Below are 23,985 nucleotides of genomic sequence, written 5' to 3'. Positions count from 1 at the left end.
GAAATTTCATTGTCGTGTTGTACCCTTTTTCTCTGTGATTTCCTTGTCGTGCCCTAGCACTACAATTTTCTTTAATGGTTATGTAAATGTTCATTTCTTTTCCTTCTAAATAGGTATCTCTTTATATTTCCTTCTAAACATGTATATTTAGAGATGTTTTTTAAGGTGCTTATTACTGTTAACCTCATAATGGTTTTTGACAATTGAGTGCCAACACACTTAAACATATTCCACATTGGATGCCGAGTACATCATGCATGCCGAGTGATCTTCATGTGCCGAGTAGTTTTCAGATACTGAGTGAAGATTAGATACCAAGCGAAGTATAAGTTCCAAGCAACACAAGTGTCGAGTGTTAACAGGTGCCGAGTGATATAGTTTTGTTAAAGTGTCGAGCTATCCAGGTAACAGCATGTGCCGAGTATCAGCAATACTTCAAGAGCCGAGTAACTTAGTAGATCAGCATAAGAGTTTGAAATTTCACAAACTATGATGCAAACAGTTTTTACAGCCGACATAAGGTAAATCTCCAAGGATTTAATGATGAGATCGAATCTTTTATTTTTCCTATGCAATTTTCATGCAGCCAATAAGAAAAATGATGAAGGCATGCAACCAATCAGCAAAAGATAAGTATTGAGTGGAAAATGAAGATTGAATGTGGATCGTAGATCCATACCTAACCCTAAATTCTCAAATGTCTTTATAAGGAAGACAAAATTTCATTGTAAAAGAGACGAGAGGTGTGAGAAGACATACAAGGGTTGGCAAGGAATTTTATTTTCAGAAGCGAGGATTATCAGATCACAAAAAGGATCCAGATCAGAGAAAGCAAAACAAGTGCCTGCATTCAACAATCAAGGATTGTAATCAGTCAGGTTTATTGTACCTAATACTCTCTAGCAATTGTATTAGAATGAAAATCCTATGGTGATAGGTTAGCTTAACAGCTATTTTGATAAATCCTTAATTAGGTGATTAAATCCTTTAACAGGGTAACACTTCATGTTAAGTGTTTGAAATCCTCTAACCAGGTCATTATTGACACAATGTAAAGCCTTTAACAGGGTAGACCATCAGAAGTGGTTGAACAATATTTCTGCAGTAATTTTTGTGGGTATCATCCCCACCCCAGTTTTACCTTCTTATTCCTGGAGGGTTTCTAGGTTACCAAAATTCCAGTGTTATGAGTTATTGATGCATGTGTTTAGTTTCAAGTTTATTTGATGTATTTACATGCATGCAGTTTACTTTCAGTGAAAAGTTTTATTGGATAAAATGGGATACTTATGATTCACCCCCCCTCTCATAAGTACTCTTTCCATATTTGAATATTCCAACAATTGGTATCAGAGCTAATCCAGGTTCTCACAAGGAAAAGCCTAACATCTTGGAGGAAAAGATCTAAAGATGGAAGCTTTCAAACTTGGAAAGATCATTGAAAATCAGGTGATAGATGTGCAACTTGCTTTGCATAGCTTGGAGGAATTCATAAACAAATTGAGAAACTCATAAAAAAAATGGAAGGATCTAGCCATAGCTGAAAATGATAAACACTACAAGGAGATTGATACCACCAACATATTTTCCAGTGGAGACACTAAAGAGTTTGATGCAACAATAGCAGAACTGATGGAGAAAAAAAAAATTCAAGCAGATGAGATGAGATCTCTCAAGATGGAACATGAATCACAGGCCATAATGATATGTGAAATTACTGAGCAAAAGAAAAGAGCAGTTGATGATAAGGTCATGATGGAAAATGATAAAAGAAATCTTGCAAACAGGCTTGAAGAAAAATGTACTGAACTAACAAGGATCTCAAACATGCAGATGGATACACTTGCCCAAATGATGAACCTTCATCATGAACTCAATGTAAAAGATATTGAGATCTCTACTTTGAAGATGCAGAATGAACAAATGCATAATGAATTAAACAGAGAAAAAGAGGTAGCAGAGAATCTCAATAAATCAAGTGAAGCCATCAAGTATTTTGAACAGTTGCTGAAATCACCAAAATCTTCCCATGATACATCAAGACTAGGATACAATAGCACTAAAGTTGGAGAATCATCAAAAAGTGTTGAACAAAGAAGTGAGAAAGGTAAGAATTCAAAACCCACTTGTCATTACTATAATAAGAAGGGGCATACAACTAATGTGTGCAGGAGTAGAAGATTCAATCAATCAAACATACCCAAAAGTTTCTGTCACAAGTGCAACATGCAAGGACATATGACACAAAATTGCAGATCCAATGTCACAAGGACTCAAAGATTTGGTGAACATTGTTATAATTGCAAAAAGTATGGACATAGGGCATTTGAATGCAGATCAAACCTATATGGACATCAAATCATCCAGCAAAAATAGAAGGGAATGAAAGTCATTATCATTGGGATTACAACACCAGGTACAGTTATCACTATTGCCGAGAATATGGACATATACCACAGAACTATATAAGAACACATTTCAAAGGGAACTACAAGAGATGGTTGAATCAAACTACATGCTTCAGTTGTTTGAAAACTGGTCATATCAGCAAAAACTGTCCTACAAGATCAAAAGCACCCAAGACTGAAGATAACAAAGGAAAACAAAAGATTGACATCAAAAAGATAAGAGGGCAAATGAATAAGACTTGGAAAAAGAAAGATGAGTGCAACACATCAAGTGGAGGGATCACTTCACCCAATGGGTCAAGTGATCACACTTCATCAAACTAAGCATGAGAAGAACATAAGATTGATATATAAAGCTATATCACACATCACTCCCAAGACAAAGAAGCTAAGCAAGGTATAAATCCACATGAAACAAGATGTCAAGGCAAAAACTAAATGTTGTTGCCGAGCTATCTTTGGATGTCGAGTTAAAACAGATGTCGAGCTCCCAACAGCGATCGAGCTGATAACCGATGCCGAGTTAGATAATTTCAATGGAAGCCAAGTAAAGTGAAATATAGTGGAAGCTGAGTTAGGTTAAAATTTCTTCAAAAGCCGAGTTGGCAGTTGAGCATTTAATGCGATGAAATTAGGGTATATTATTGTGATTTTAATCAGTTTTCCTCATCACGATCAAGAAGCAAAGGAGAAGAAAGAGAGCTGAGCGACTTCATAGCAAGAATCCAGTGTTTCAAGCAGATTGCAACCTCATTTAACATGTTTTTCATCGATCTAAAGGTATTTTCATTTGTGCCAAGTTATGTAGTTTCATACCCATTTGTTGTATAAACCCTAGTTCGCAAAAATGGCGTCAAGTTCAAAGAAAGCCCAAGAAAAAGAGTCATTTGAAGTTTAGTTAGTTTCAAATGAAGTCAAGCAACCTGATTTCCATCCTATTCCCGAAGTTTCCTACAAAAATGACCCAGCCAGAGCTCTCTCCCACATTCCCCCAAAAGTTGTAATCGTTCAAGACGTGAGGAAATGTTACAATTGCAAGATAGGAGCCCTAGGAGATATGGAAATTAGACAAGCATATGATAAACTGTGTGTAGATGGAGTCTTGAAAGAAGAATTCAAAATCGTAGAAAGAAAGGGTTTGACCTAAGTTTTAAGTTTTCCCACCGTATTCAAAACTAAATGGATTAGACTTATACTGAGTAGAATTCATGGAGGAAACTTGTGGTTAGAAGATATGCCCATCAAATTGACAAAATAAATTATACATAGAGTAACAGGGTACCCAACCCTAGATCGGTACAAAACCCTAAGAAGTGAATCAAAGGAGGTCATTGAAAGGAATACTGGTGCACAATGGAACAAAAGAGGAATGACAATTCATACCATACAGGATCCTCTAGTCGAATTTGTTGTTAGAGTCATTGCTCACAAATTCTATCAATCCAGTAGACTCAACAGTGTACCATGCATTGCAGTAGATGTAGGTTACAAATTGGTGAAAAAGGATCATATTTATGATCTTGCAGAACTGTAATTGCAACAGATCAATGAAAACTTAGCTGCGATAAGAAGAACAAAAGGCACTCAATGCAAATTTGGAGCAATCATAGTTTGCATATTCTTTTATGTACAGAATGAATTTCCTTCTTTTGGTAAAGTAGCATGGAGAAATGACAGAACCATCATTGTACAAATTAATGAATATATAGAGCAAATGGGAGAAAATTTTGATACCTTGATGACAAGCTATTTTGAGGATTTCAAGAAATCCATGAAGCAAAGATCAAGGATACCCGCTTGCTTAGTGGAAAAACATACTAATGACATATGTTTCTTAGTTGACATAGATTTTACTTATATTCAAGCTGTAATACCAAGGGTAAAATGGCTAAGGCCATTTGGATACAAAATCAATATTGATGAGGCATCTGCAGCAATAATTGCATTATTGGCAGAAGAAGCAGATAAAAGTGCACCACATTTTGGCACTTATGATGTGGTAAGATCAAAGATAAACATGGAATTAAAAACTACTTCTACATTGAAGAAGAAAGAGAAATTAATAAAGAAAATTAAAAGGAATTTTGGCAAAGAAATTGAGGCTGAGGCAGAAGAAGAAGAAGATGACAGTGATGATGAAGATGAGCAAGAACAAGGGCAAATGGAAATAACTCAAGGTCTTGGAGAAGAGAAGGAGGAAGGTGCAGAGGAAGAAGAAGCCAAGGAAGCACCAACTGAAGCTGAGCCAAAGAAGAGAAAGGCAACAGAACAGCCTTCAGCCAAGCCCAAATCAAAGAAAGCTACCACGCCATCACCACAAAAGCCAACAACACGAGCATCAACAAGGGCCTTCACTCAAAAGGCTAAAGAGGAAGTTACCAAGAAGAAACAAATTAAGGAAACACAGGAAGAGCCGAGGAAAAGAAGAAGGTATGTGGCTCAACTTGACACTGATGAAGAAGATCAATCAGAAAAGGTAAGCAATTCATCAGTTGATATCTTATGTAAAAAGATTGCAAGTGGTGACTTGAATAATTTAAATAAAGTTGATTTTAGTAAATTTAATAAAGAAGAACAAAATAAAATAAAAGAAACAGTGTATGGAATGATGGCACAGTTCAAGTACACTCCACTTGAACTAGATGGTCAACTGCCAAAGGAGCTGTCAAAAATTGTAGAACACAGATGGCATTTTTGTTTGAAAATGGAGAAGGAGATGAGGGAATCAACCCTAGCCAGTGTATTGCCAAATTTGACTAGAGAACAAGTTAGCAAAGCAGTCATAAGGCATAATAATAGATTTATACCTAAGTACAGGGCATTCTTCATACTTCAAAACATAATGGAAGAGATTGTTCAAAGAACAATGAAGTCGTGGAAGAATTTGTACAAAAAGATTGAAGATTTCCTTGAGGAAGAATACAAGGAAGAAGCTACTCTACCAATAGAGGAGAGGAGAAAAAGGAAAGAAGAAGAAGAAGAAAAGAGAAGAGAAGAAGAGAGGAAAGAAGAAGAAGAAAAGAAAAGAGAAGAAGAAAAGAAAGATGGAGAGGAGGAAGAGACACAAAAACAAGACAAAATGGCAATAGCTAAGCAAGAGCAGCAACCATATCAGAGTGTGCAAGACACACAATTGCCACCTCCTAGCCTTCCACAAGCATCCATCTCACTTGCAAACACTGTGACGATTACTGATGTTCCTGATACTTCTGGTCAGAATATCAATCCATTAACTACAGAAGATCTGAAAAGAATTCTTGACCAATCTACACAACAAGCAATATTGTGTACAAATCCAGTATTGGTAACTATAGATGAGTTACAAAAACTAGTAGAAAATACAGTCAAAGATAAGGTGAATTCACAAAAACCACCTTCTATCACAACTACTAGTAATCAATTTCAAATACCAACAAGCATAATTGATGCTGCAAGACAAAAGCAAAGTGCAGCTGTAGAAAAAGGAAAAGAACAAACAGGACGGACTATTACATTTGATCCTATGGCACAAACACAAGGTGCACTTCCACAGAGAACAGGAGGCAATACAAACATTAATAAATTTGCCTACCTCGGGAACTCCTTCACACCAGCCATTGCAAATTTTTGTACCATCATCCAGTACTACCAGAGTTGCAAGGGTACTTCACTATGGAGACCCTGAATTAGATGAGGAGATAGTCATACCGAGCTATGACTCAAAATCAATAACCATTGATCAAATCAATGAGGTGCAGGATGCACTGAATAGAAGGAAAAGATAGGAAATGCTCAGGAAGGAGTATAAACATAAGCAAACACTTTATGAGATAAAGGACATCTTTATGGATGCCTTCAGTTTGCAATCACCGGATGAGTCAAAGCATATCACAGAGCAACTAATAGATATTGTTGACCAGGTGACAAATGAAGACCTAGAAACCAATGCAAAACTTATGGAATGGTCAGAAAGAAAATTTCAGGGGAAAGTGAATGAGAAAATATCAAGACAAATTACACTTTCACAAGTTGAATTGGCAAAGCTTATTGATAAAGTGAAGAAGGTACTTGAGAATATATTCTCGCTGTACAAAAAGTTGTGTGACTTTTCATACTTCAGACAAGAAACAAGCCAAAAGATATTGAGCTTGGAAAGAAATTTAAACATTTCAAGCATGCAACTACCAAGTGATCCAGCTCAAAGTGAGAAGCATTTTGCTCAATCGCTTCACACTCATAAAGAAATGGTTGTCTTAACAGCAGATGAGGATAATATCAAGGCCAAATTAATATAGCTCCAGTCCTCCATTACCCCACATTTAGAGATACTCCATAAAGAACAAGTCTATGCTGAAACTGTTCTCAAGAAAGACTCAAATCTTTCTACATTAGATGGACTTATTCATCTTTCTGCCAAGACTGCTATCCAGCATAAGTCACTGGAAATTGCTTTGAACAATTGGGATGCAGCTCTCAGAATGATTATGGAGGTAAATAGCACATTTTTGGCTAAATATGGTCTTAACCCTTAAACATTCTTTGACATAAGTGTCAAAAAGGGGGAGATACAGATTAAAAGGGGGAGTTACAAAAAAATTTTGAGGTATATATTGTAAGATTGTAAGTTACAAATTTTGATCAAGTTTTCTTCAAAATTTGTACATACCAATCAGATTAGTAAATATACTTATAAGGTCAGTTAAGTGTTTTTGTCACTCATGTCAACGGGGGAGATTGTTAACCTCATAATGGTTTTTGACAATTGAGTGCCAACACACTTAAACATATTCCACATTGGATGTCGAGTACATCATGCATGTCGAGTGATCTTCATGTGCCGAGTAGTTTTCAGATACCGAGTGAAGATCAGATACCGAGTGAAGTATAAGTGTTGAGCAACACAAGTGCCGAGTGTCAACAGGTGCCGAGTGATACAATTTTCTTAAAGTGCCGAGCTATCCAGGAAACAGCATGTGCCGAGTACCAGCAATACTTCAGGAGCCGAGTAACTCAGTAGATCAGTATAAGAGTTTGAAATTGCATAAACTATGATGCAAACAATTTTTACAGCCAACATAAGGTAAATCTCCAAGGATTTAATGATGAGATCGAATCTTTTATTTTTCCTATGCAATTTTCATGCAGCCAATAAGAAAAATGATGAAGGCATGCAACCAATCAGCAAAAGATAAGTATTGAGTGGAAAATGAAGATTGAATGTGGATCGTAGATCCATACCTATCCCTAAATTCTCAAATGTCTTTATAAGGAAGACAAAATTTCATTGTAAAAGAGACGAGAGGTGTGAGAAGACATACAAGGGTTCACAAGGAATTTTATTTTCAGAAGCGAGGAGTATCATATCACAAAAAGGATCCAGATCAGAGAAAGTAGAACAAGTGCCTGCATTCAGCAATCAAGGATTGTAATCAGTCAGGTTTATTGTACCTAATACTCTCTATCAATTGTATTAGAATGAAAATCCTATGGTGATAGGTTAGCTTAACAGCTATTTCGATAAATCCTTAATTGGGTGATTAAATCCTTTAACAGGGTAACACTTCATGTTAAGTGTTTGAAATCCTCTAACCAGGTCATTATTGACACAGTGTAAAACCTTTAACAGGGCAGACCATCAGAAGTGGTTGAACAATATTGCTGCCATAATTTTTGTGGGTATCATCCCCACCCTAGTTTTACCTTCTTATTCCTGGAGGGTTTTTGGGTTATCAAAATTCCAGTGTTATGAGTTATTGATGCATGTGTTTAGTTTCAAGTTTATTTGATGTATTTACATGCATGCAGTTTACTTTTAGTTAAAAGTTTTATTGGATAAAATGGGATACTTATGATTCACCCCCCCTCTCATAAGTACTCTTTCCATATTTGAATATTCCAACAATTACATCATAGCACTACAAAAAAATTGATCCAATTACATACATATTCCAAAATCCAAATAATAAAACAATAAAACTCACTCAACCCATGCTAAGTGACTTACCTCAAGATCCTCCACAAAAATAATGCAAACTAGGAAAAATGGGCAGAGTTTGCAAGAAACTTTACAAAAACATATCATAGTAGATATTTTTAGAAAGAAACTAGCCATAACCTAGTTAAATGGGTATAGTTGTTGATTGATTAGCTGGGTTGATTACAAATTTCTATAGAATTGTCATCATAATAGGTACAATAAAATGAACAAGTAGTTGTTCCTAGCTAGCAAGATCAAACACAATTTTCCAAGGTGATAAAATTTCATATGCAAGGAATTGAAGAATAACTTCAGTGAAGAGTTAAGTGTTTAAGGAATTGAAGAATCAAGTTTTGCTTCTGTGTAAATGTCATAATCATGAGGCTCATTCCCTTGCAAAAGCCTCTGCCACAATGACATTGCCTCTAAACCATGCAAAGGATATTGAAGTGGTTCCCAACCTTAAAAAAATCTTATAAGCATTTGATACTTGTGATCATCACAGGGAGACTGTTCCAATACTTGAAACACTCTTATAAGCATTTGATATTTAGACTATAAATTCTAAAAGACACTTGCAAGTGATTCCAATGTCATAGTGCCTATTGTTGGTGTTTAAAACTATTGAACAACAAAATTCTCAATACCAAAGTGATAATACTCACATAATCTAAGGATTAGCCACTTCCTATTAAAAATTACATCTGCAAACCACTTGGATCTAATGTCAACAAAACCAAGGATGGTTTTCTACTCTTTAGGCTCTATAGAACCAAGGTGGGTATACCTAGGGGATGATTCAAATGATTACTATTGTATGAGAATTATATTAGTTTCATTTTGATTCTCATTTTTTATCCCTAACATATACATAGTTTATCCAATTCTTGACATTTTCAAATCTATATGCATCCCTCATAAGCAGATTTGGTCACAATCCTACTAAAGTTCACAAATATTTTTGAAAACAACGGCTACCTAGGACTCAAAAATTAGATATAAATGAGTGTGACCAGCATTTATAACCTTGAGCAAAATGGAATGAAAATGATTTTGATTTCATAATTGTTTTGATATGTAGTGGTAGAATTTAGGCTTACTCACTTATAATTTATGAGACCAGTGCCTTATCCATTGGCAAAAAGGTTAACTATTGGCAGGAGATCTAGTTCAAATGACTTGTAAATGAATCTATCAATTGTAATCACCCATTTCCATTCTTATGAAATATCCCTTTTATAAAGCATTTCCATAACTCCTTGAATTAAAAGCAACAATAAAACCAACATACAACCCATCCAAATTGCATTTAGTCAATTAAACTTTATTTAAATAACCTCAAAGTAAAAAAACTCATAAAATGGAGATAGAAATTTGTGACACAAATATATTGTAACTACCCCTTTTATATTATCATTTAGAAGATTGATACAATGACCAATAAAAACTCAATGAAAAGCGCAGAATATCTTGCTAATTCTATCATTCCTATATATTGTCAAAGAGTACATAATTGAAAGTAAACTGAAAATAACTACATACAACTGGACTAATTGTACTTTTCTTGAGAGAAGCAAAATTTATACAAGCCTTCAGACTCATCACAATGCCTTGAAAACTCATTTATATAAGCATGAGTTGCAACAAGCAAAGGTCAAAATGTGATTGATAAGTGTCCTTTTACAACAAGGAATACAACAAACTATCAAAATATCTTTGTAGCCTTAATCACAAAAATAAACAACAGAAACAATTGCATATGATAGCTAGAGCACCAAATCGTCAATTTTGGTCCTCATCTTCAACTGCCCCCTATTGGTAAAGCCTTTATTTTTGTGATTGCCTCCCACACAATGACTTCTCTTTTTGTTGGTCACTCACATACTTTGATGGTTGTTAATTCACCAACAACCTTTTGCCACCTAGCATTTGTAACTGCCTTCCCCTCTGTTATAAATCTATTCGTTTCAGTTTCAATCTTGAAAAGAGTATCAATGAGTTCATTGAAAGAAAACTTATCAGTGTCACCTTCAAAAATGGATACCACCTATGGCAAGTTTTCAATATGGTCAAAAGAACCAGACCATTCATTCCAATCTTTTATTTGGCTATCAGAATTAAGGATTAAAAGGATTAAGGAATACAAACCATTGATCAACACTTTCATCTTATTCTAAATGATTGTCAAATTTTCTTGTAAAGAATTGTAGCAAATACTTTACTTTATCCATACCCTCTTTAATAGAAATAACCTTATTAGGAAGGTCTAACTTCTTAGCTAATAGAGGTATCAATCTATCAAAAAATTGCATGTATGGTCCCCGCTACTGGAAAATGGGGTCAAGCCAAATTATTGCTTCTTTGCAAGTTGGTGAATGCATTATATGCATCTTGAGAGATTATCTTCAAGATGCCTACCCTATGATTTAGCATACTCAACATTACACCCCTTTTTGGTGCGCTATTAGATTGAGGGACCTCACCTTCCACATTTACCACTGGTACTGGCACTACCACTGTCACCCCTATGGGTATATCCTCTGTTTGGACTTCTGCTTCAACAATGTGCCTAATCTTTTCCACACTCCCTTATGCATGCCATGCCTCTATTGCAATTTTGAGTTGGTCCTTCAAAGATGTAACTTCCTCTTCTAGGCTCTAAAATTTTCCCTCCAACTCTTCTAATCTTTGCTTTTGCACATAGCTTGTTTTAAGCTCTTCTTCATACAACTTCCTAACATCCAGGCATTCATTATAGGCAGCAACAAGCCTATCCTCAATCTAATCCATATTTTCCTCATTCAAGAATGCAAATTGTTTAACCATGCTATAAATCTCTTTGCCTGTGGTATTGTCCAATGTCTAAACAAGCATATTGCCCTGAGCAGTCTCCTCTACATTCATCATTTTAGGTTTGTTAGTGTCAAGGGAAACACTCCATACAGCTAGGGTCTTAGTATCTATGCTAAAATCTGTCCCTCTCTTCAAACCTTCACTGTTTTTGGCCTCATAACTAATTGCCTTATCTTGCCTCTTGATCTAGTCAAGTACAAAGGCCCTTTCAATGTCCCATCCTGGCACTAAAATTATGTCACTTCTATCTACCAACTCCTTGGCTTCTGTAGGGGTCATTGTCTCACTGTCTAGATCATATGCTAGCAATTTATCCACTAGTTCTTTATTCTTTTCAGGATCTTCTCCTAGCATAAGGCTCAATGTAAGCTCATTTTGCTTAATTTTATATATAAAAAAAACTTTTAAATTTAGATGATTTAATGAAATCATCATCTTCCATGAATTTCTCAGATTAGACAAGTCTATCATCCAATCTGGAGGTTGTAATTTGTAAATCAGTTGAAGCTTTGCCTACCTTTGTTTCCCTCACATGCAAGTAATTTTGCCTAATATCAGAAAAATACTAATCATTGCCTGGTATGACTTGTAGAGCTCTGCTCACCACCCTCTCTAGGATATGCATGGTTTTCTATCTCTTGTTGCCTTTAGCCACCCATGTAGAAGATGATGGTTGTTTGTCCTCCTCAACATCAATTTCTAACTGAACATCAAGCTCAGGGGATTCTCTATTCAGTGTTGCCTCTTTTCCTACTAGCTCACTTGGCATTTGGGCCATGATATGATCAAAATTCTCAACCATTTTCCTCAAATTCCTAGGATATGGGATCTCTGTGTAAAAACCCTTCAAGTCTAGGTTGGTCCTTCTCAAGGCATCCTCCACCTTTCTAATTTTAGCATACTTTCCTAGTAACCCATCAGACTCCCTTGTTGCTACTATATTAGCAATTAAATCTTCTACAGTGATGGGTTTTCTAGGAGGTAGAATATAACCCCTAATGGCTTTGACCTAATTGGTTACATAATTGTATGGGTCATACATTCCGTAAGGTGTAGTGGCAAATTTATACTAGCTTAAGTATTCACTAAGCTCCTCATAAGCATTCTTCCCAATTATAAAATCTCCTACTTTAAAGCATCTACAAACAAATGTAGGTTTATGTAGGGAAGGAGGAATCATCTCTTTGTTCATCAATAAAAATTGCCAAAAGAATTCAATAATAGCTAGCCTAGGAGGAAAATATTTGGGTAATATATGAGGTGGTTGTGGGCATGCATAAACTCTCATCAAGGTACACTCCTTAAACAAAAATATATCACCCCAATTATGGTCGAGTTTCATTTTTTCATCCAAAAAGGAAGGTCTGAGTAATGTTTTCAAAACATTAGGGGCCCTAAAAAAGGTATGATCTACCATTCTCATGATCATAGCACTAAAAGAATTGAAAAATACAATTGCATTTGAATAATGAAATTTTTTATCTCAAATACGAGTCCATAATTACACAAGAAACTCACCAAATTTGTCAGATGTTTGATCAATGAAATCCTGACTAATATAACCAATGTTCTTGTATAGGATCAAGTGCATTACTAATGAATAATGATGAGATTTGAAGCCCTTCATCTCTCCTTTCTTGGCATTCACAATCTGATGGTGCATGCTCTCAATAATGAATCCCACATAATCAGATCCCTTATTGTGAAAAGGGTCTTGTATGTCACATGCTATTAAAAAAATGACCCATACACACAATCTTCTACCCCATCACTTCCCAGAACCTTGTGCACTCCATACACAGTATTCTTGAAGTAGTTTTTGAATCACTTAATGGCAAATGATCTTCTACTTTCTTCCATATCTTCCCTGCCTTTTTAACATTGTAGGGGATATGGGGTAGCATCACATTATTTAAATAATGAATTTTATATCTCCCAAATTTGCCCTGTAAATCCTCAATATCTATGGCCACATCCATCTGCCCCTCCAAACCGAAAGCTTCTATGAAAGAAGTCCTATCAAGAGTGCATAAAATGCTCCCATTATGTCTATGGAATGACCTGATGAGTGGATTATAAGAGTTTATCAGTGCCTTCAATAAGTCCACATCAACAAATACCTTAGGAAATATTAATTTTTCCATAGTCCTATTCCATGGGTTGCATACTAGTACATTTCAGTTCTGTTCTGGTAAAAATACATGAATAGATTAAACAAATTGACCTTAAGGGCACACTGCATCTTTGCATAAGAAGTAAGGGTCTTTAAAAACATGATCATTAGCTGAAATCGCATTGGACGAACCTGGGAGTATCCTCATCCATTCTTCTGCATGTTTGTTTAGCTTTCTAACCTGAGTTTTCTTTTTAGCCTTGGTTGCCTCCTCCTTTTCTCTCTCTACTATTACTTCAACAACATCTTCTCCTTCCTCTTCAACCTCTACCTCATCAACAAGGATCTCTTCAACATCCATGTCAACCATTATTTTTTTGCAAATTTATATCTCAAACTCCTACAACAATGGCATAGAAAATCACAAAGCTATGGACACTTGAAGAATTTTCAAAATGGAAGATGCAAGCTCTCGAAAATGGAAAATACTTCAAACTTTTGATCAAATCTTTATACTTTAATCATGCAATCTATCAGCTTTAATAAATTCGGCATGCACAAACTTTAATACCATCCTTGTAGGGTGTCAACAAAGAATGTCAACCATGTAATATGATCCTAAAGTACCTTTTTGCTTTTTATTTGACTTGGCTATGGTGAATTTGTCCTTTTTTATTAACTGGAATGACACCTCAGCCGATCTCTTTTTTCAAATTTGGTCTTCCACTTATATGCTAAGCCCAAATCCTTCAACCTTCATAACTTTGGAGATGTAACTATCAAAACCTTACGCTTGTCTGGAAAAGCTTCAAAAAACTTCAAGCATAGAAGTGTTAGCCCTCTTTAAGCATGGCCTTACAATCTATTTTATGCTCCTACATGGCCCCTTTTATCCTAAGATCTCAAACCCTCTCCACATTTCCTTATGTATTTACACTTTAATTTATTTCATAACAACGTGAACACCCATTTCACCTTTCATTTCATCCTTTATGCCCCTATGTTAAAATGAATGATCTTGCCCTTTTTTTAAAAGTTTCTTTATGTTCACATGCCAAACCCACCTCGTATCCATGGAAAGAGATATGAAACATTTCTACATCCTCATGCTACACTTGTAAACATAAGAACATAAAGGGAAAAAAATTCTCTCAGAATATCAATGACCTAGATTATATTTTAGAAAAAACATCATCATCAATTTAAGCACATGCAAAATGGATTATTTAAGTTATCTTCCATGTGGGTCGAGCCCATCTAACACATGTGAAATGTTGCAACTTGATTCACTCCTCTCAGGGCCCAAGTCATAATTTTTCAGGTCCCACATGACACATTCCTCCATATGACACCACTTTATGATTTTCTGCAAACCAAAATAGCGGAAGCGCATAGATAAAATCAAACCTTGCTTCAGTCTTACAAGCTTCCCTTATGCGTTGAACCGTAAAACCCATTTGATATTTATGTGATACACTTTTTACATCATAATGGGTCTTTACATCCTTACGCCAGCCAACAAAATGTAACCATAGAGACCAAAGTGATTCACTCTTTCACCCATCCACTCAACTTGTCACTCGTACCCCTATAAGTCAATAAACATGACCACTTTAAAACTTATTACGCTCATACACTTAAAAGGAAAATGTATAGTCGGAGGTACTTTAATGAAAGGCTTTCATTTATTCGGGCTAACTCATCACCATGGAACCATAAGAGAAACTTACAAGGTATGAAAACCTTTTAGGCACCTTCCCTAAAGGATCAATCATATGATTGGAAAGCTCCAAAGTGCACCACTTCATTGTTACGAGATACACAACCGCAGACCCATAAACCAAGAATTCCTTTATACCCTTACAGCATAATAGAAAAACGTAACCATGGAGACAAAGGCACGAAAGCACAATGCTCCTACGAGAAGCTCGAACACCGTAAAATTGTAAAAGAGAAGAACTTAAGAATCTTGCAAACCCTTTCAAAAAATTCAAGATAGACCTAGGGTTTTAACATACTTAGGCCATTTTGAAGACTATGTTGATGACAAACCTTGAGAATTTAATAAAATTCAAACAACATAGAAATCATATCATAACTAAGGTAAGACAAGATTTTGAAAAAATGATAAGAAGAGAAACCCTAATCTGCAGGTTACAAGGATTATATGATTTTTCACACATATTCTAGAATCTCTCTACACTGTGAAAAATTAGACCACCAATGGCTCTGTCTAGGGATGATAGACTACTTGAGTCTATGTAAGAATGTAGAATCTATGGTGGAGTAGACCACACACTTAACACAAGAAATGAAAATTTCCTCAAAGAGCACAGAAACAAAACAACAAAAATAGAAAACTACATTGTACAAACAAATTTATAGGGATCTAAAAAATATACATAATGTATAAGGACCCAAGAAACCCTAAAACTACTATTCATGGAACACAAATACTTTAGGAAAAGCATCTCTTCAAGAATTATCCATGAACTAGCAATTCAAGAATATCTCCAGTTAGATCCCTCATAAAATATGAGTCTTCACCATTTGTATCACAAATGTTGTATGGGCCAAGCCAGATGGGTTTAAATTTACCATGCTTTCCTTTATCTTCCATCCTAGTATTCCACATCAATACTATATCACTTAATTCAAATTTCCTCTCAATGGCCCTCTTGTCATATAAATGCTTCATCTGTGACTATAACTTGGCATTTTGAATAGAAGAATCTCTTCTTATTTCTTCCAGTTGCAAGATATCATCCATCCTGAGCTGCATATCATCAATGATATCATCTTCATAAATTTGAAAAAATTTATTCATTTCCTTTAAATTATTTTGTGGAAGTCTAGCTTGTATGTCATACACCAAATCAAAAGGAGCACATCCAATTGCCTTTTTCACAGTAACCCTATCAGCCCACAAAGCTAATGGCAATTTTGAATCTCGGGCCTTCTTGTTCTCTCCTAAAATCTTTTTGATAATTTTCAATATACTTTTATTGCTTGATTCTGCCTGACCATTTCCTTGGGGATGATAAGGTGATGATGTGTATTCTATAATGTTATACTTCTTACAAAAAAATTTATATTCCTTAGATCTGAAACACATAGCATTATCAATTACAATCTTCTATGGGCATCCAAACCTCATCACAATGTTATTTAGAATGAAACTAATCACTACTTGACTTGTTGTATTCTTAGTAGGAATTGCTTTAACCCATTTAGTGAAGTAATCAGTAGCCACCAGGATCTAAGAATGTCCACCACTCGATTTGTTTGAAATCTCACTGATGAAGTCAATTCCCCATTGTTGAAATGGTATCTGCACTTCAACAGGTCTTAATGGTAAATTCACAAAAAAAATTAACTTTCCACTAAACCTTTGACAAGCATCACATGTTTTCACAAACTCGTGAGCATCTCTAAAAAGCGTTGGCCACCAAAAGCTAGCCCTCAAAACTTTATGAGCAGTGGTTTTAGCCATATAATGACCACCACATACACCTTCATGCATATCTCTTAAAATCCTTTTAGACTCAATTTCATCTACACATTTCAAATGGACCCCTTCCATATTCCTCCACCACAATTGCCTTTGCACTATAACATAATTTATAGCCTACAACTTCAAAGATCTTTTTGGTTGTTTATTAATCTTGGTGGGGATTTCATGTTGTGCAAGTAATAAATCACATCTCTATACCAGTTAGAACTATCCATATCACAAATATTATCCTTGCAACTATCATCAAATTGATTGATTTGGTTTGCCTCTAAATTGGCTTCTGTCATCAATTTGGCCAAACCTTGACCTCTAACTAGTTTGGTGATCTAAATATCAATGTTAAATTATTGTATTATGTTAATCCACCTACATCTTTTGCTAGATACCTCTTGTTGTCAAAATATATCCTTTACAACAGTAGTAGGGACAAATGCAATGATAGTGGCTCCCATTAGGTAACACCTAAAAGCCTTCACCCCTTTCACTAGTGCATATGCCTGTTTTTCATTTATATCATACTTGAGTTCTGTTGCCTATAATGATTTGCTAGAAAATGCAATGGGTTGTTCATAACCTTCCTCACTTTTCTATAACAATATTGCAGCAACATTGTGAAATGAAGCAAAAGAAATTGGCTTATCATAATTAGGTGCTTTAAGAATAGGAGAGTCTTTAATAGCTTGCTTGATCTTCTGGAATGCAATGATAGGCTCACCATCTCATTTTATCTTAGATCCTTTCCTTAACATCCTTGAAATAGGCCTACTAATCTCTGCAAAATTAGTCACAGATCTTCTAAGAAAGTTAATATGCCCAAAAAATGACTGAATTCCCTTAACACTTTTAGGCTTTTGAATTTTGTCTATTGCTTCCACCCTTTCAGGGTCAATCCTCACTCCATGCTTACCAACTAGATGCCCTAACAACTTTCCTTTAGTAACACCAAAATTGCACTTCCTTGGATTTAAGGAGATATCATACTTAAGGGCTCTAATAAATACCTTTTCTAGATGCATGCAATGATCATTCTCATCCTTGGAGTTAGCAATTAGATCATCCTGATATACAACCAAAAATTCATCAATAATATCAGCAAAAGCCACATCCATAGCCCATTGAAAAGTAGCCCCAGCATTAGTAAGCCCAAAAGTCATCTTGACATAAACATAAGTACCCCATGAAGTAGTAAAAGGAGTCTTAAACTTTTTTGATTCCTTAACAACTAGTTGATTATAACCTAAAAATCCATCCATCATGGACATAAGTTTAGAGCCAATGACCCTTTGCAACATAGCTTCCATATTTGGCAATCCATAATTATCCTTTAATGGAGACATGTTAAGATTCCTGAAGTCAACACACAATCTTATGTCTCCATTTTTCTTCCTAAGAGGGACTAAATTGGACACACAAGAGGAGTGTCTAATAGGCTTTATGATCCCTGCATCTCTTAACTTGATTAGTTCCTCTTGCATTTTGGGAGCCAAAGTTGGATTTATTGGCCTCTGTTTCTGCCTAAAAGGTTTAGCATCTAGTTTCAAAGGGATTTCATGCGGAAAAAGATCTTCTTTATAAGCTTTTAGGTCTTCATATGACCATGCAAACACATCTCTATATTTCCTTAATAGATCTATCAGGTCTTTTCTAATTTTAGGAGACAATTTCTTACCAATATATACCTTCTTAAGTGTTTCCTCAGTTCCTAAATTTACATCCTCCAGATCTTTAGCATCATATTTATTGGCATCAACTTGTGACCTATCTTTGTTATCAAAAATAGTTTCTAAAACAACTAAACCCTTTGGGATTTTGTTTGTCTTCAATTGCACAACTTCCTTCCCAAAAATAGTATCTTTCCCATTTATATTTTCTACATAGGCTGCACAATCAATTTCTTGTCCTGACAAAAAAATTTCACAATACGAAAATCTCAAAATATCTTTATCATCCTCAAATACTTGCCAATTCTGGATATTATCAAGAACAGAAGGCCTAGTTTGAATCTCAACTTTGGATATACTAGCAAATGTAATATCATCAGGCTTTATTGCTATATTTTCTAACAAGTCTGCCATCTTGTTATTAGTCCTATCTTTCCAAATTATCCCAAATGCATCAAAATATTCAATTATATCCCATACAACATTCATGTATTGTTTTAATCTTTTGTTTTTTGACACATAAGCATTTCTTACTTGGGTTACAACCAATTCAGAATCTCCTATAACATGCAAACATTTTATCCCATGCTTGTGAGCTAATCTAAGCCCTAATAGCAAAGCCTCATATTTTGCTATATTGTTGGTACAAGGGAAACTTAGTGTAAAAGAGAATTTGTATGTTACCCCTGGAGGAGATATCAACAAAATACCTACACTAGATCCACCCTTATAGCAAGCACCATGAAAAAACATAGCCCATAGACCACCTTTGTTTATCTTTGTGTCAGCATCTATTTCCATCTGAGATTTATGTTTGGCTTTCTTCAAAGTTAGAACCTCATATCAGAATGCATTGATATATGGATCCACAAAGTTTTTCATATCGTCCTCTATCTCCTCTTCTATCATATATATACTCTTAGGCTCTATTTATTTCTACCAAATTCCCCTCAATGTTGAAAGTAGCAAATGATAAATCACATTATAGACTCCCTCCCGTGGCAGCACTCCACTTTCTGGATAACAACATACCATACTGGGGTGGAATATCAACAACCAACACACTCATAGTAAGCTCTTTGTTAGGATAGGCTATCAATCTATATGGTAAAGCATTAATAGTTCCTACAACTATCACTTCTCTTTTATCCATAACACAACATCTTCCCTGAGTAGTATCAACCTTCAGGCCTAATTCCTTCATTATTTGAAAAGGCGTCATAGTATTGGAAGCACCAAAGTCAATCATGAAATTTTTCAATGTTTTACCATTTGCTAAATTACTCAAGAAAAATGGCTCAACATTTCCCAAACATTGATTTATAGAGCTATCCAAAAACATCTGAGGAATTTAAGACACAACTACTTCAACTTCTTTGTCTTTCACCTTTTCTTTTTTGCTTTCCTTGGGATTATGATTTTCATTACAATCATGTCTTACCTATATATCAGTATCTCCCAACCATGTTATGGCTTTATTTTGGTGTTCAGGGATTCTTAATAATTCAAACAAAGGGACCTTGATAGTGATTTGTGATGACATAGTAGTCATAACTACAAAAGAATCAGATGGGCTATCAATAACCATACTCCTTTTGTCATGATGTTTATCCAAAATGTTTACAGCACCTTGGTGATTCTTGTCACTTATAGTGATTACTTTTGGTATCTTCTCATCTAACCTCTTGCAAGCATTGTTTGGGGGCTCCAAAACCTTGGGACTATCCATCTTCTTTGGTTCCCAGTTTTTACTAGTAATTTTATCCTTCACAGTAGGGATTTCTTTAGGCTTCACAACTTCCCCATTTTTAAGATTAACTCCTTTTATAAACATACCAGCCACCTTGTCAGTACCCTCTCTTTGAGCCATGTTTCTAGTTTGCACTTGAGCTATCATGTTGGCAATAATTTGATCAATCTCTTCCCTAGAAGGCTTCCTTAATGTCACTTCTTCTTTGGCATTTACCATATTACAGATATTATCTTCACCATCATCCTCATCAAAAAAAACTTGTTGTTGCATTTCATTCTGAAACTATCTTTGTTCATTTACATCTCTGTCATAATCTTCACAATTAGAATAATTATAATGTGACTCACACATATTACATCCTACATCATCATTTTTTTCTTCATGTTCGTGACATTCTTCTACTATAGTTTGATTTCTAGGGAAGGTCAAGGCTACTGCACAAGATTTAGGGGCATGAGGTAATTGGCACACAAAGCACCATGTAGGCTCAACATTAAATTCAGGATCATCCACCAAATTTATAGAATTTTTGGATAAGGGATCAGGGGTCACCTTGCTGTTGGTGTTCTTAGGGGGAGGGACACTAGGCTAACCATCTTTCCAAGTGGTGTTATAGGGGAAATTTTGCAACCTATTCTGTCTGTTGAAATTTGATTGGTAAGGGACCCTGTTTTCAGTTGGATTTTTATCATTCTTAACCTAAGGAAAGTCTAGACCCTTTATAGCATTTAAATTTTGACTCATCTCACTAGGCTCTTTCTTTTTTCCACCTACAACTTTGTGATTCTCCTTTCTATTTCCCTTACTCCCAAACAACCTAGGGTCATCTCTTTTACTTTCTACTCTCCCTAAAATTTTCAAATTATTCTCTACATTTATAGCAATTCTGAAAGCATCTCTTAAAGTCCTAGGTTCTTTATCCCTAAGCTAGCATGTCATTTTGCCATCAAAAGCATTCAAGTAGGTAATTAGACATATCTTGTCATCAACTCACATGGTTTGCATGAGATTATACATCCTTTTTTGAAATATATTATTGAATTTAGTGACAAACTCATTAGGTAGCCTCTTAATGTTACTAAATTGACTTAGGATATAGGTTTGATTCTGCTTGTCACCCTATTGCTCTTTAAAACTGTACTCAATATCCTTCCAAATAACACTGGATAATTTAGGAAGTCTCTTGAACCATTCTCTAGCATCTTTAGTTAATGACTGAAAAAATAATTTTATAATAACATCTACAGCCTCAACCTCATAATCACTCATCATATCAAGAAAACTCCTCAAATGGTCCTCACAAGTGATAGCATTGTTCCTAGAAAATTTAGGCAACCTTTTCCTCATTTCTTGTGGGATGGGGTTAGGGAAACCAAGGATTCCATCAAAACATATTTTCCTATAACCCTCTAGCTGGATAGGTCTCTTTTGTAAATCAATCTTAGGATGATGGGCAATATCTCTCTTAGTATTATCCATAGTATTACTAGTGCTAGCATCACCAACAGATTTGTTAAGATCTACTTTCTGTGAAAATGAAGATAAGAAAGAAGCATGTACCTTAGTAATATTTTGATTTTCATCATTAGATCCACCATCATCTTTAGGCATAACTGCAGACTACTTCCTAGCATTTTCCAAGAATTTAATCTTGTTGCTCATCTCAACTATAGTTGCTTCATTTTCTGCAATTTCCAATCTCTTAACCAAAGCATCATTTTCTTTCCTCTTCTTTTCCAACTCAATATCAAAAGGTGACATGAAATCATGGATCTAAACAATCTTTGTTGGTTCCTTAATCTTAACACCAATCTCCTTCTATTCTCCTTTATCCTTAGCATCAATAGCACACTCTACATCTTTTGCTTTATTGTTGTTAACTTCTAAAGCACTATATTTCTTAATCTGTTGTATTAGAGGTCCTTCTAGATTCATATTCTAAGTTTCCAACAAATTTTTCTCTTGTGTCTTAAGCTATTCAACTTGACCTATAATTTTTGGTTGCCAAGCACTGGTTGCCATCTCATTTTTCTTATTTAGGAAAGCAATTCACCTAGGTATTGTCTACTTTTCTTCAAAAGCTTTCATAAACCTTTCTTCCCTCTCCTTTTGCAATTTCTTAGTTATGGCTTCTTTCTCAACAAGCTACATTCTCAGGATCTCAATCTCATCAGGATCAGGGATAGTAAACTTAGAACTAGTAGTTTCTGGATCTAAGTGTTTTGGTCTTATTTCTTCTTCAGAACAATTAGATAGGAAAGGATTTGTACTTCATTGAAAAAGATTATTACTATTTATTTTGTCTAAACTGGGTGCATTTTTCTGCCTAATAGTTTCCTAACATATTACTTTGGGAGTGCTAAAAAATTCATAACCAGATAATCTGTGATGGGATCTAGAACTTTGACAAGATGATTCCCTTTGCATAGTAGAAAAATGAAAATTCTCTCCCATTATTACTTGATCTTGGGAGTGGTCTTCTCTATGCATCTAAGGCCTTTTCACAACCGAATTATGTCTTCCCCTAGGAGGGAGTTCAGTTTGTTATTTAGTTCCTGGGTTTTTCTTAACATTTGCCTGTGTGTTCTTCTTATTCTCCATAATTTGAGACAGTAAATTTCTAAATATTCACACTGGTTAAAACCTTCTAAGTTGCCACCCACCCTATCAAAATGGGAATAATTGTTGAATAAATCACAATTACTTCACTAATAATCTTAGAAAAAATGCAAATAACCCTCAAAACCACAGAAAAGTTCACGTGAAACGCCTACCTCAAATTCTACAGAAGGGAAACACATATCTTGCATGATATAGTGGTTTATGACAACATAAAGTGTTATATCCCCAGTAGAGTCACCATTTTTTTGGTGTTGAAAACTATTGAACAACAAAATGCTCAATACCAAAGTGATAATACTCACATAATCTAAGGATTAGCCACCTCCTATTAACAATTACATGTGCAAACCACTTGGATCCAACATCAACAAAACCAAGGATGGTTTTATACTCTTTAAGCTTTGCAGAACCAAAGGGGGTATACCTAGGGGGTGATACAAATGATTACTATTGTATGAGAATTATATTAGTTTCATTCTGATTCTCATCTTTTGTCCCTAACATATACACAGTTTATCTAATTTTTTACATTTTCAGATCTATATACATCCCTCATAAGTAGATTTGGTCACGATCCTCCTAAAGTTCACAAATATTTATGGAAATAGTAGCTACCTAAGACTCAGAAATTAGATATAAACGAGTGGTGACCAACATTTATAACCTTGAACAAAATGGAATGAAAATGATTTTGATTTCATAATTGATTTGATATGTAGTGATAAAATTTACTTTTACTCACTTCTGATTTATGTGACTAGTGCCTTATCCATCAGCCAAAAGGTTAACTATTGGTAGGAGATCTAGTTCAACTAAATTGTAAATGAATCTATCAATTGTAATCACCCATTTCCATTCTTATGAAATATCCCTTTTATAAACTCATAAACTCTACTGATTTACTGAAGCATTTCCATAACTCCTTGAATTAAAAGCAACAATAAAACCAGCATACAACCCATCCAGATTGCATTCACTCAATTAAACTTTATTTAAATGACCTCAAACTAAAAAAACTCATAAAATGGAGACAAAAATTGGTGACACGGATATATTGTAAGTACCCATTTTTATTATCCTTTAGAAGATTGATACAATGACCAAT

Source organism: Cupressus sempervirens, chromosome 10 (genome assembly GCF_028749045.1).
Source record: "Cupressus sempervirens isolate cs-2001-9-10 chromosome 10, ASM2874904v1, whole genome shotgun sequence".
Lineage (NCBI taxonomy): Eukaryota > Viridiplantae > Streptophyta > Pinopsida > Cupressales > Cupressaceae > Cupressus > Cupressus sempervirens.
This window is presented reverse-complemented; position numbering follows the sequence as displayed.